The sequence below is a fragment of the Branchiostoma lanceolatum genome, chromosome 15 (genome assembly GCF_035083965.1).
Source record: "Branchiostoma lanceolatum isolate klBraLanc5 chromosome 15, klBraLanc5.hap2, whole genome shotgun sequence".
In the NCBI taxonomy this organism is placed as follows: Eukaryota; Metazoa; Chordata; class Leptocardii; order Amphioxiformes; family Branchiostomatidae; genus Branchiostoma; species Branchiostoma lanceolatum.
Window position 1 is genome coordinate 17017231 of NC_089736.1, and position 10583 is coordinate 17027813.

General features: G+C 41.6%; 2 long non-coding RNA genes across 2 annotated transcripts; both read left to right on the plus strand.

Annotated features, from left to right (window-relative positions):
- Positions 1–4342: 4342 nt before the first annotated feature.
- LOC136421141 (uncharacterized) lies at positions 4343–6245 on the plus strand. Its single transcript, XR_010753370.1, has 3 exons — positions 4343–5293; positions 5636–5811; positions 6155–6245. It is a non-coding gene; the product is annotated as an uncharacterized lncRNA (long non-coding RNA).
- A 492-nt stretch (positions 6246–6737) lies between these two features.
- On the plus strand, positions 6738–8387 carry LOC136421142 (uncharacterized). The gene is made up of 2 exons (XR_010753371.1): positions 6738–6844; positions 7877–8387. It is a non-coding gene; the product is annotated as an uncharacterized lncRNA (long non-coding RNA).
- Positions 8388–10583: the final 2196 nt, after the last annotated feature.

The window sequence follows — 10583 nt, forward strand, 5'->3', positions numbered from 1 at the left end:
GGACTGTCAACATCGTGACCTGTGTAAGTTAGTTAAAGGTGTTCATGACCAAGCATATATTATGCAAATGTCGAAGTCTTTATATAATCACAATATTTCATGGAGATTTTGCTAAAATACATTCTTACATATGGTTACCAGCCCCTCCGGGTGGTTACATGTTGTTTCGCTACATTGTCAGTTCGCTACAGTACCTTTCGCTACATGTCATGTCGTTTCGCTACATTTGAATGTTATCTCTGTTGATAGACGCATAGCATCAGAAATGGTATTCCTACAATCACGCTCGTATGTCTAGATGTAAATGAATTAAATCTTAGCTATCCGTATGTCACAAGAGAGCAAGTGTTGCTGGCATACCTCGCTATTCCCACAAGTTTTGACGTCACACCAAAATATTGTTGGGAGTCTCTGCACAGTTAGAACCTCTATCTAAAACATCTTCGTTTCATACATCGGCAAATAAATTCGCGTACAAAAAGCTCGGACCATGGTACCAATTTTTTGGCGACCGCATGAAGCTATGAGCCCAATGATTTTCATACCACTTGATATATTATGTAATGAAACAGCACAGGGTGTCTGCTACACCTCCAGTAACCATGGTGACAGCCTTCTGGTCTAACTCATTGACCTTACTTGTTTGAAATTTAAGAGACGGAACAAAAACGAAACGTTTCCTTTCAGTGAATGTGGACATTATCATGATGAAAACAGGGGACTGACAGGATATAAGGCATACTCACTCCTTGACTCTGTGCGAGTTTTTATTTTTATTTTCAATGACTTGTCTTGCTAGAAAGAACAAACTACATACTAGCTAGTTCTCGGCGATGTATCATATATATGACATATAAAAAATCACAATTGACTGACTTCAGTAGAAAACTAACCATGTTGATCATGACGTGTACAGTCTGGTAGTGAGATGAACGATAACACCAGGTCCTAAGCCTAACAACATTTTAGTGCGTCGTAATCTTGCCCGTATTCACTTATTCATGATTGCTTAATGGAAAAAACTGCAATAATAATGATGGTGATGATGATGATCAGACAGGAACGGTCAAATGCTACATTCCATCTTTTAAGTTTTAGCAAATATCTGTCTCTCATCATTGGTATCTGAAAAAAAAGTCACATTTTACACATTTCGTTCACTTTATCATAATCACATTACTGTAGATAATATGATATGTTTCAAGGAAGTACATAAGAGGTATTCCTCAACTCAAATATATTCTTTCAAGGAAAATACGACCAACAAAAAGAGAGAAATTCTAATATGCCTTAAGATTATAACAAAATGTTGTAGGGTGACCTTGAGGGACCAGCACTCTACCAGTGAATAAAAAGTTAAAACATTTTGTTGTTGTTTTATTCTAAGCGTATACAAAGCGAAGATGGAGAATCTAGTACATGTACTTCTCACCTAGACTGATCAGGTAAAGCCACGATGACTAATTAATGATACGGTCTGTGGAATAGGTATTAGCCACTCAATGTGTTTATGAAATGTTAGAAAGAAGAAGGAGTCTGTCATAATATTAATAAAGTGATACAAAAACTCAGTGACATAGGAATGTGAACATAACAAAAATGGACGGTTAACATTAGTGGTAAATTTGTGTGAACGTTAAGGTGTTGCAATTTCAATGCCAAAAAATGCATATCAACCTTTTGTTATTGTTTCAAAAGTATCGATTTATTTGGGAAAGTAATCTAGTCTTGTTTTCTGCTTGCAAACCCTGTGACAGAACCCAGTTGCTCGTGGAATGCATGTAGTCATTGATCAAAGAAAATACCACGTTGTACCCTCAGTACTGTTGTTGATAAGCCGATGTTTGATCATTCGTCATGTGTTTGATACGACTGCCTTTCAATCGCAACTTAAGTGATTAGTCTGTAGTCTTAGATATGATTGTTTGTGAAAGACACTGCAAAAGCGTTATTTCTTTAGCTTCAAACCTCATCAGTGTTGAGTAAAATCAGAGAGATTTATTACATGTTGGAAAGAAAGTTATTGACGTACGTAGTCACATGTACTCTTAATGTTCGAGCCACTTACAGCTGATGTTTCTCACAGTGACTGTTGTATAAATTGATTCTTGTACCAGCTAGCCTTTAGCTAGTGTGTCTTTTCCCAAAAGGTGAGGAAAGGGAGTATAACATGTAGATCGAAAGGGAAGAAGCATATCTACAAATGACAGATCCGATGAATGTAGTCTGATATCTTTGAATTTTTTTTACGTAATACTAATAGAATTTACAAGAGTGCTCAAATTTCGTAGATGAAGAAATCCGTTTTTTACGCTTTGTGTGTTGTGTTTTTGTCATTCTTTTACCTTTTGCACGGTATTCCAATTATCAAATCAATCTTAGGTCGCAGCGACGTCGCAGTAAGAGCGTAGTCTAGTAGAATGAGACTCTCTGGTTCTCTGTCTCTCTGTCTGGCTGGCGCTTTCTCTGTCTGACCCTCTTTCTGGCTCTCCGTCTGTCCGGCTCTCTGTCTGTCTGGCTCTCTGTCTGTCTGGCTCTCTGTCTGTCTGACTCTCTCTCTGTCTGACTCTCTGTCTGGCTCTCTGGCTGACTGGCTCTCTGTCTGTCTGACTCTCTGCCTGTCTTTCTCTGTCTGGCTCTCTGTCTGTCTTGCTCTCTGCCTGGCTCTCTGTCTCTCCTGGTCCCTGTCTGCCTGACTCTTAGTCTGTCGGACTCTCTGTCAGACTCTCTGTCTACCTGATTCTTTGTCTGTCTGTCTGTCTGTCTGTCTGTCGGACTCTCTCTCTGTCTGTCTGTCTATTTGTTTGTTTGTTTGTTTGGCTCTCTCTCTCTCTGTTTCTGACTCTCTGTGTGTCTCTTTGTCTGCCTGGCTCTCTATCTGACTCCATGTCTGTGTGACTCTCAGACAGGCTGACGCTTTCTCTGTCTGACTCTCTGACTGGCTCTCTGTCTGTCTGACTCTCTGCCTAACTCTCTCTCCGCCCGTGTCTCTGTATGCCTATCTCTTTGTCTTTCTGTGTCTCTGTCACCCTGAATCTCTGTCTGTCTAACTCTCTGCCTGTCTCTCTGTCCGGCTGGGCCTCTGTCTGCCTGACCCTCTGTCTGTCTAACTCCCTGTCTGTCTCTCTGTCTGTCTGTCTGTCTGTCTGTCTGGGTCTCTGTCTGCCTGACTGTCTGTCTGTATGTCTTACTCTCTGTTTGACTCTCCGTCTGTCTGACTCTCTGTTTATCTCTCTGTCTGTCTTTATCTCTGTCTGTCTGACTTTCTGTCTGGCTCTTTGTCTGTCTGACTCTCTGCCCGTGTCTCTGTCTGTCTTGCTCTCTGCCTGTCTCTCTGGGTCTCTGTCTGCCTGACTATAAGTCTGTCGGACTCTCTGTCTGGCTCTCTGTCTACCTGGTTCTTTATCTGTCTGGTTCAGTCTCTGTCTGTCTGGCTCTCTGCCTTTCTGTCGGAATCTCTCTCTGTCTGGCTGTCTGTTTGTTTGTTTATTTGTTTGTTTGGCACTCTCTCTCTGTCTGACTCTCTGTCTGACTCCTTTTGACTGGCTGTCTGACTGTCTGTTTGACTGATTTTCTCTCTGTCTGTCTGTCTGTCTGTCTTTATGTCTGTCTGCCTGGCTCTCTGTCTGAATCTTTGTCTCCTTAACTCTCTCCCTGTCTGACCCCCTGTCTGCTTGACTCCCCTTAAGGTTGGCACCTTTCTGCCCGACTCACCGTCTGGCTGGCTCTTTCTCTGTCTGACTCTCTGTCTGGTGCTCTGTCTGTCTGGCTCTCTGTCGGGCTGGCTCTCTGTCCTCCTGATACTATCTCTGTCTGACTCTCTGCCTGTCTTTCTCTTCGTCCGGGTCTCTGTCTGCCTGACTCTCTGTCTGGCTCCCTGTCTGTCTGGCTGGCGCTTTTTCTGTCTGACCCTCTGCTTAGCTCGATATCTGTCTGGCTCTCTCTCTCTGTCTCTCTGGGTCTCTGTCTGCCCGACTCTTTGTCTGTCTGACTCTCTGTTTGACCCTCTCTTTGTCTGACTCTGTCTATCTCTCTGTCTGTCTGACTCTCTCTCTGTCTGACTCTCTGTCTGTCTGACTCTCTGTCTGGCTCTTTGTCTGTCTGGCTCTCTGCCTGTCTCTCTTCTTCTCCGAGACATCATGTAACAATAGTAGATATCTGTTTCAAAAAAATGCATAATTGTTGCACACTATGTTTTGTTCAGTAAAATCTCCTTTTTCACTTTTTTCACTGATTGCTATCCGTACATTGCTTCATCAATGTAAGAGGAATGTTTTGGCATGTTTGGATATGAAAAATTCACGGTCATTATCATAATTTATGCAAAAAGATCAGAAGGACCACGTACGCGTCTTGAACTATTTAGACCGGGAGGGGATTTTTGAGGCCCACGCCAAATTTCATGTTGCAAAACTAATGAACGGCTTACGCGAGAGCCACCAAACTTGGTGGCTTTTCATAAAATATCCTTAACAAAAATTTCAAATTGATAAAGTAAGTTCATCGTTATTCGTGTTGCTATGGCAACGGGTTTTTGACAGGCATATTTTACAAAATCTGCTAATTTCAGTTCAAACAATGACGTTTAGAGGCTTTGTTGGTACGCTAAATGTATCTTCTTACATTGTTATCATCTTATGTAATCCAATGTAACTTTTATGACTCAACATTGAAATTTTATGCTGATTTGATGACGTCATCCGTCAAAATCTAAGATGGCGGATAGAATATCAGAAAATTGCGTCATAATGACGTCATATTACGTTATTATGACATGAAATTTGTTATGGTAATACTAATTCACATGTGCATCATCCTCTGAAAATTTGGTGGTCATACAATAAGTAGTTCAGGAGTTACAGAGGGCAGGTCTCAAAAACAGCACATTATTTTTGCTGTGGTCAAAAATGACCCCAGCGGACTCAACACAGACTTTCCTATATAACGTCAACGGTATTGTGCCCATCTCCCTAGAAAATTATGAGAGGTTAGAAAAGATGTCTACTGACAAAGTCACGGAAGGAATTGTTTCAGACCAAACATGTTTAGATAGCACGTCAAAATCCACGCCTGGGGTCAAACATGACCACACTCGGGTGTATGAGGGTTAAAACAACAGCTAATAGTCTCGCAGAACATATTTCCATATTTGGCGATGTTTTTCTTGTTTCTGCGCTAATCCGAAAACGTACTCACGCTCGTTGTTTTAACAAATAAAGTACACGTCATTTCTCTCGCACCGTCGGTACAGACAAGGCGTGGAACAAATTCTCTCAACTGCACATCAACTAGAGTAAGTTTGCATCCGTTTACAGTGTGTGTGTGTGTGTGTGTGTGTGTGTGTGTGTGTGTGTGTGTGTGTGTGTGTGTGTGTGTGTGTGTGTGTGTGTGTGTGTGTGTTTGTTAATGGGTCGTGAACAGGGGCGAGATTGGCCATCTCTGATTTTATATCTGCATTATTGTCCCATTAACGTCTGTCTGTTGGATCAAACATATCTACTGTTTGTGTTTATAGTGCCCTCCGCCCGTTAGATGGATTAGCAAACCAAAAGAATATGAATCTACACTTTCTAAATGGAATTATTCTCGAGCGATTATGAGAAGCTCTACATAAATTCCCTGTCCCTATTTACAGGACGTGTAAAAAGGATGAAGCACTTCGTGGGTACTTGGAAGCTATCCAAGGTAGACTTTGATCAAATGAAGAAGTTCTACGCTTCCATGGGTATGCCGGCTGCCGCGATGGAAGGACAGAAGGAACAATGGGCTAACCTCAAAGTAGAGGTGACTGAGAACGGCACCATGTGGAAGGTACGCGTGTTTCTTTCAGCGTCGGAAAAAGTATTGAACTTGTTGGTAGCTGTGTCGATATTTTGTCTTGATTAGGTCACCCTACGTTATGATCATTCTGCATTGTTTTAGTACGTGTACTGTAAAAATTGAAATGTTCATGGGATCTGACTTCGCGTTAGACTGAAAACGGTGTGTACGCGGTGGTCTTAATTTAGCGGTTGAAACAAGAGGGTAGACGGGCTTGGGATAGCAAAAGTTTTCGCTGTGGTTGTCACCACGAACATTCCCATTTTACAGTAGGTAGTTTCCATGGAACAGGTTGCGTTACGATGTTTGATGTTTTAATTTGTTTTTCCACCAGTACTGCAACGCTCCATGGGGAGATACAACATTAACTTTTCACGTGGAACAGGGAACCTTCACGAGCGTGGGCGGGTCAGGGGAACAAAAGGTGAATATTCTAGCAAATCATGATTCTGTTTTCACCATGATTGACAAAGCCCGCGTGTCACGCAGTCGATAAACATCGGTCATATCTGTTGACCGCCAGTAGATCGTCCGATCTTAAAATCGACAGAGTATTTGTCGCCTGAAAATCTATTTTCTCGCATCTAACGGGGCTCGGTGACCTGAGAACGTCGGCCGATTGCCTAAAGTTGCGAGATTATCGAGAGAAAATCCGGCGTATTACTGTCAAAATGTCATTAAAGCTCCCAGACTCGTCGGCCGGTGGCTTTTCCTGCTGTGTGACAGAGGCTTTATTTAAATGCTGTATTGTATACTTTACAGGAACACCTAGTCTTATCCCTCCAATGTTAAATAATCTACGGAGTGCATTTCGATTGTTTGGAACAATGCTACTCTGGAACTTATGATTATATAGATGTATTTTGTTCATCGGGACACGAACAGCAAAACCAACCTGTTTGACTTTTGGTTGACTCAGGGAGAGTTCAAAATGGAGGGTGGTACGGTCATCATGGAGTTGAGCTTTGGAGGTGACAAGAAAATGAAGACAACCAACAAGATAGCCGGTGGTAACATGACCAATGTGAGTACCTGATGTATTGCTAATCATATCATGTGATTTCTTTATTTGCACATTCATACCCATATGCTAAATCGAAAGGTTCATATAGTAACAATAACGTAAAAAAGGCCCATTCTATAAATCTATCGTACGTTTAACATGCATTACTGGGCGATTTACCTTCTTCTTTGGAGGCAGTGGCTTATAAAACTTGCCACTTATTTAACGATAAGTGTTTTTGTGAGTTTAGTAGAAATGTTTCTGGAGATGTTCTAGCGTGTGAACGCTCGGGGAGATTGTTTTGATTGTTCAAAAAGCTTTTTTCTTTCATCCTCATGATAAGTTTATTTGAATGTAACCATGGAGAATTAGAAGTGATCAAAATCAGCAGCAATCATCCATATCTGTACTGTCCAAGCTTACGTCACTCCAGGCCCGATATGTAGTGGAAGGTGTGACTGCTTTCTTTACCCTCTAATTGATGTACAAACCAGACAAGCCTGTGTGTACTAGAGGCACACGGTAGCTCCTGGTAACTTAATACGACACAGATACTTAAATGGGCACAGTTACAAGCACCGTGAGAACGTCAGCATCACAGCAAAACCCGTAGGATCGGTGCCATCTGGTTACTACCGGGGCTTCTACACTAGTGTAGTGTGGGATCCCCGATAGAATTCGGATGACACCGAGGCTACAAAACGCTTGCAACCAAAACCAATTCAAACATGCGACCAACGCAAAAGCAACATTTACGTTTAAAAAAAGTAACAACCTATAATGCATATGTTACAGAAACTTATACTAATAAATACGTATTTGTATACTTTTTTTTTACCTTCGCTCAGATGGTTGTGTTTTTGGTGGCGTTCAGATGTTTTTACTATAGAAGCTATGGATGGATTGTCATGAACCTTGGTATATTGTTAGGTTATGTCCTGTCTTAAAAATTATTAGATTTGGGCCCCTGGCGGCTTTCCTTGTCGCTATAGAAACGCCAGTCATTTATTGATGCCACAATGAGACTGACAGGAATGTTTACTTCGCCAACAGGTGCAGACCTTTGGAGAAGTCAGTGTGGAGTCTGTGTTCCAGAAATGTGAATAAGAGCTGGTCACCTCGGAAACGTGGAGCGTAGTGCTTTGGCTACGTGAACAAATATATCATGCCTTCGCGCTTGTTTTGAGGGTTTTTCTGGACACCCAAAATATGGGCTTAATTTCCCGGTAGCAATACTAAACACTATAAAGCAGTACTGCAGCAGGTAACAATTATGAGTCTTATTGCTCATTGGTTATTTCCCAAATAGATATTGTATAGAGTTGACCCGTAAAAATATGAGATTAGCAATATACATACAACAAGAAATAACGAGTATCATACCACAAAGCCTTTAACCACCGACAGTAGAACTGAGTATGTTCTGTTGATGCTACATAACGTAGTACTACCCTTTATCGTGCTGTACCCATTATCGTCCACTTCGGGTCTTGTCCACATTTCTAGGTGTATTATGCAAAATCAAGTCATCATGAGAAATAAACGCAATAGGCATGATCCTTAACCATGACTGTGAAGCTTCTTTATACAAGGCAATGAAATATGTGTTATCATCATCATCTATTTAGAAATAAATGATAATGAGGATGATGAAATAGAGTTTCATCAGCGATAAAACAGAATAGACTCCTGAAGTCATAATAAGAGGTTACCTGGAAGCGTCATGCATGACGAATGTCACATGTAATTCGACACTGCGTAGTAGTTACCTTCGCCGAGAAGGTTATGCAGAGGGTAGCGTTTGTCTGTTTGTTTGTCTGTTTGTAGTGGCACAGGATAACTCGAGAATGCCTTAATGGATTGTCTTGATATTTGGTATGTTGGTAGGTTTTGATGAGACCTAAAAACGATGAGATTTTGGGCCCCCTAGCGGCTTCTTACGGTACTGCAGCGGAACTTCCTGTTTTGATATCTCGTGTTCTGGACATGCTATGGAACTTATTTTTGAGTGGTAGATAGATCTTTGGACAGAGAGTAAGTGGTGTGGGTTTGGGCCCCCTAGCGGCTTTTTTGGAACTGCAGGAGCAGGTTTTGCGTCTGACTTTGAAAGGGAATAACTCAAGAAGGGCTTGATGGATGGTAATGATTTTTGGTAGGTAGATAGCTTGAGTGATGATGTACATGATTAGACACTTTTTATGCAAATCAGTATCTAATTTGCATAATTAATGAGGAAAGTTTATACATCCGCCAAATTCCATGATAGGACTCTGAAACATGTGACATATGTAACTGGGGAAGAGAAAAATATTAATTGATATGAACTATGCAAATGAAGACCTCATTTGCATAATTAATGAGAAAATACTATAACATGATGGCCTTGATGGATGGTCATGATTTTTGGTATGTGGATAGCTTTTGTGATGCTTAGTATGATTGGACGATAATTATGCAAATCAGATTCTAATTTGCATAATTAATGAGGCAACTTTAAAAATCTGCTTTGTTCCATGATTTGACAATTCAAATTGTAACTGAGGAAGAGAGGACTGTTGATAGATAGAAAATATGCAAATGTGGGCCTTATTTGCATACTTAATGAGTAACTTCTATTATTCCACACTGGCAAAAGACGGCAATTTCATACATTTAATCCTTTTTTGTGGCATCGGGACGTTATGTGAATGTGAACATCGTTGAATCAAATTATGCTAATAAGGGCCTCATTTGCATAATTGATGATAAATTTGTTCAGCTCATACTTTGGACATGTTATATTTTAAGACAATGAACTGGTATGATTTATGATTGATGAGAAACACTCCTAATACGTCAGTCATAAAGGTTAAAATCATTTGGCGAAGGTATGAGGTCGTGGAACTCTAGTTCATCATTTTTTCTAACTCGCACGATAACTGACGTCAGTTATGATATCTAAAATGATAGTCTTCTCTACCGAACTTTCTTCTGTAATGTGTGTAAAGGTCCTTTACTTTGGCAGAATTCCATGTTTACATTTTATCCTCAATCGCCGACTAATCTAGTAAAAAGGACTATTACCATAAGAGGTTGTATTTCGGAATGACAAATCCTACTGATAGCTGAATCGGACCCAGTTTAATTGGAATGACACATCCCAATAATAGCTGAATCTGACCGTGTGTCATTGGAATAACACACTTGAGAGATGAATATGATCCTGTGTCATAAGAATGACACACTCTAAGGATAGCCGATAGCTGCAGGTCTGGGGAAAGACGCTACAGCTCGGGGCACAAACGCTAAAGGTTGGGGTACAGACACTACAGGTCGGAGTACAGACGCTACAGGTCGGGATACAAACGCTACAGCTCGGGGTACAGACGCTACAGGTCGGGGTACAGACGATACGGGTCGGGGTACAGACACTACAGCTCGGGGTACAGACGCTACAGCTCGGGGTGGAGACGCTACAGATTGGGGTATAGGAGCTACAGCTCGGGGTGCAGACGCTAGAGGTCGGGGTACCGACGCTTTAGGTCGGGGTACAGACGCTACAGCTCGGGGTACAGACGCTACAGCTCGTGGTGCAGACGCTACAAGTCGGGGACAGATGCTACAGCTCGGGGTAGCGACGCTACAGCTCGGACCCTTTAAATTACTCTTGCTGCTTTGTAAAGAACCATTCAAACGCTACAACTCATGGTACAAACGCTACAGCCCGGGGTTCAGACGCGATTGCTTGGGGTACAGACGCCAGAGCTCGGGGCACAGACGC